At 43.5% G+C, this 4,182-nt stretch overlaps 1 long non-coding RNA gene across 2 annotated transcripts in view; it reads left to right on the top strand.

The window, feature by feature from the left end:
* LOC123520942 overlaps positions 1-1,556 on the top strand; it is a 14,892-nt gene extending 13,336 nt beyond the window's left edge. For both annotated transcript variants that reach the window (XR_006679452.1, XR_006679451.1), the window contains exon 3: positions 252-1,556. This is a non-coding gene — a long non-coding RNA (uncharacterized LOC123520942). The remainder of the gene's footprint in view (positions 1-251) is intronic.
* The last annotated feature ends 2,626 nt before the right edge of the window (positions 1,557-4,182 follow it).

Below are 4,182 nucleotides of genomic sequence, written 5' to 3'. Positions count from 1 at the left end.
CACTTGTACATATATTGCCATCAACATTTCCCAAACAATTTCTTTCTACTTGAGCCCTTGGGATCAGCTCCTCTTTCCCCCCCTCCTTTCCCCTCCCTCCCACCCTCATGAATCCTTCATCAATTATATATTATTGTTGTCGTTTTGTGTCCTACAATCGGTTGTATTTTTTTCTTTACATTAGTTTTAACTTTTCTCATTTTCTTGTTTCCCTTTCTATAGAGCAGTCAATGTGTTTCTATATTTTTCAGGCCTTGAGATGAAGAACGAGATTGAAAAGAGCAGAATGGGATAACTCAGAAGTGGACATGAAGGCTTACAGAACTGAACAACAGCAGCAAAGCCTGGAAGAGCGAGAGTGATGAGAAGCCCCCATCCCAGGAGAAGATGAGTCACCGGAGACTTTGTATTGGGCCAGAAACCTGTAAGCATCTCATGTGTGGACAAAGCTGCTCTCAGAGCTCTTCTTTCTCCCGTACGCCAGCACCCCCAGACTGAACATCGCCTCCGAACGTCGTGGACATGGAAAAGGCTTTAGCTGAGGTTCTTGTCTAGTTCACCACCAGAGAATCCACAGCGAAGAGAAGCCTCACACGTGCATTGAATGCTGAAAAGGCTTTAGTGAACGCTCCAACCTCACCGCCCACCTGAGAAGTCACCCAGGGGAGAGACCTGACCAGTGTGGGTGTGTGGGAAAAGCTTCAACTAGGGGTCTAGCCTCCTAGTCCACCAGATGACCCATCCCTGGGGGAAAGCCTTCTGAGTGTACTGTGTGTGAAAAGAGGGTCTACAACAATCGCAGTTCAGTGCTCACTGGTGAAGTCACACTAGGGGCAACCCACACAAATGTGTGGAGTGTGGGAAAAGCTTCAGCAATAGCCCCCACCTTAGTGCCCACCAGAGAACTCACACCAGGCTCAGGCTGTCTTCATATTAAGTGCTCTCATATTAACTGCCCTCTCCCACCACCAAGAAGTTCACACACAAGAGACATTCACATCATAGGAAAGAAGAGAAGTATAAGTCTGTAGAACATCCGAAAGGCCAATTCTTGAGACTAATTTGTACTTTCTACAGCGCCCTTGAGTTTTTAGGGAAATCTATGAGCCATTTGACAACTGGATCATACGAATTATGTTCTGGAATCGCATCAAGAATAACATAGCTCTGCCCATGACTCCAGAACTCTCACTATAGACTTTGCTTTGAAGGAGAAGTTACAGGATCCATAAGTTCTAATAAGAAACCAAGGTGTGCCTGTTTCCAGCATAGAAAATGGGTGGCTAGTGGTCTGAGAAGTGTTTCTGGGCCAGGTCAGAGCATGGCTCTCACACTGAGGGCCAAGAAATAGTTTTTCCTCATGGAAAGCACATGTAGAAGGTTGTATCTTTCCTAAGCCAATAATTGACTTCTTAGCACCTACTGTTATGTACTGCTGTTACTGTCACCACTTCTTTATAACCTAGCGACCGCCAAAATGGACAAAGACAGGGTTAAACCACTGTATATTTTATAAATATTATTTCTAATGAAAATAAAGGTATTTTTTGTCTCCACTTCCTTGGCCTTTGGTTATAATTTTCTCTACTGTTGCTAGGCAACACCGAATTGATTTGGACATGTAGAGACCCCATGTGACAGAAAAGAACGCCCATAGGGGTTTCTATGCCGTTAATCTTTTTTTAATCATTTTATTGAGGGCTCATACAACTCTTATCACAATCCATACATACATCAATTGTATAAAACACATTTGTTACCCTCATCATTCTCAAAATATTTGCTCTCCACGTAAGCTCCTGGCATCAGCTCCTCATATTCCCTCCTCCCTCCCCTCCCCCTTATGAACCCTTGATAATCTATAAATTATTATTTTGTCATGTCTTACACTGTCCGATGTCTCCCTTCACCCACTTTTCTGTTCTCCATCCCCCAGGGAGGAGGTTATATGTAGATCCTTATAATCCATTCCCTCTTTCCACCCCACCCTCCCTCCACCCTCCCGGTGGAGAGCGGTGCCCGGCTATCAAAAGATACAGCGTCTGGGTCTTAAAGGCTTGAAGGTAAACAAGCAGCCATCTAGCTCAGAAGCCTCCCAGTATTGCCACTCAATACTGGTCCTGAAGGGATCATCCATCCTGGATTCCCAGTGTTTCCAGTTCCTATCTGTACCAGTGAACATCCTCTGGTCTAGCCAGATTTGTAAGGTAGAATTGGGATCATTATAGTGGGTAGGGAGGAAGTATTTAGGAACTAGAGGAAACTTGTATGTTTCATCGTTGCTACACTGCACACTGACTGGCTCGTCTCCTCCCCATGACACTTCTGTAAGAAGATGTCCAGTTGCCTACAGATGGAATTTGGGTCCCCACTCTGCACTCCCTCTAATTTACACTGATTTGATTTTTTGTTCTTTGATGCCTGATAACTGATCCCTTCGGCACCTCGTGATCACACAGGCTGGTGTGCTTCTTCCATGGGGGTTATGTTGCTTTCGAGCTAGATGGACACTTGTTTACCTTCAAGCCTTTAAGACCCCAGATGCTGTATCTTTTGATAGCCAGGCACCATCAGCTTTCTTCACCACATTTTCTTATGAACCCATTTGTCTTCAGTGATCATATCAGGAAGGTGAGTACACAATGATATGATTTTTTGTTCTTTGATGCCTGATAACTGATTCCTTCGGCACCTCGTAATCACACAGGCTGGTGTGCTTCTTCCATGTGGCTTTGTTGCTTCTGAGTTAGATGACCACTTGTTTATCTTCAAGCCTTTATGACTCCAGATGATAAATCTTTTGATAGTCAGACTCCATCAGTTTTCTTCACCATATTTGTTTATTCACCTGCTTTGTCTTCAGCGATTGTGTCGGGAAGGTTAGCATCATGGAATGCCAGTTTAATAGAGCAGAGTGTTCTTCCATTGAGGGAGTACTTGAGTACTTGAGTGGAGGCCCAATGTCCATCTGCTACCTTAATACTAAACTTATGAATATATGCACATAAATCTATTTCCACATCGTCATATATAAATATATTTACATATGTACATGCCTTTATTTAGACCTCTATAAATGCCCTTTGCCTCCTATCTCTTTCCTCTATTTCCTTTGACTTTCCTTTTGTCCTACTATCATGCTCTGCCTTCATCTGGGTTACAGTAATTCCTCTCAGTTACATTACCCTTGATCATGCCCTACCAGGCCTCCTACACCCTCCTCACCACGGATTTGGATCACTTGTTGTTCCCTTGTCTCTGGGTTTGTTAACACCACTTCCTTTCCTCCCACTTCCCCCTCTCCTGTGTTCACCCCCACTCCCCCCAACTGTCGGTCCCATTGTTTTCTCCTCCGTTGTTAATCTTTATAAGAGCTGATACCAGTTATTTCTCCCTGGAAGTGCTGGGTAGGTTTAAACATTCCAACCTGTGGTTAGCTATATGCTTAGCCATCGTATCACTTTATGGTCACACAGGAGCTTACAGGGCCCTGAAGAAGATCTAGGTGTTGAATCTACCTTAGACAGTAGTTTGTGCAGAGAAGGAATGTTGTCAGAGTTCCAACTCTTATCAGTCCCATACACAATGAAATACTGCCCAGTCCTGAACCATTCTCCCTGTCATTGCTATGTTTGAGTACATTATTGCACCCTTGTGTCAATCCTTGTTGGGGTCTTCCCTCTTGGTCTCTAACTTTCTACTTTACCAACCATGATGTCCCTTCCCAGGACCTGCCACTCCTGTTACGCCCAATGCACGTGAGATGAAGTCTTACCATCCTTGCTTCTATGGGGCATTCTGGCTGTACTGCTTCTAAGATTTGTTCCTACTTTTGGCCACATTATATATTCTTTGCCAACACCATATATTTTAAAAATGATTTTATTGGGGACTCTTACAGCTCTTATAACAATCCATACATCAATTGTATCAAGCACATTTGTACATATGTTGCCATCATTCTTTTCAAAACACTTTTTCTACTTGAGTCCTTGATATCAGCTCCTCTTTTTTCACTCTCCCACCTTCCCCACTCTCCCACCCTTATGATCCCTTGATAAATTATATATTATTATTTTCATATCTTAGACCATCCACTGTCTCCCTTCACCCACATTTCTGTTATTCATTCCCCTTGGGGTGGGGGTTATATGTTGATCTTCGCTATTGATTCCCCATTTT

Source organism: Echinops telfairi, unplaced genomic scaffold (assembly GCF_000313985.2).
Source record: "Echinops telfairi isolate 266 unplaced genomic scaffold, ASM31398v2 ScPeMD7_5;HRSCAF=22, whole genome shotgun sequence".
NCBI classification, from domain to species: domain Eukaryota; kingdom Metazoa; phylum Chordata; class Mammalia; order Afrosoricida; family Tenrecidae; genus Echinops; species Echinops telfairi.
The sequence above is the reverse complement of the archived record's forward strand: the minus strand, read 5'-3'. Positions and strand labels throughout refer to the sequence as shown.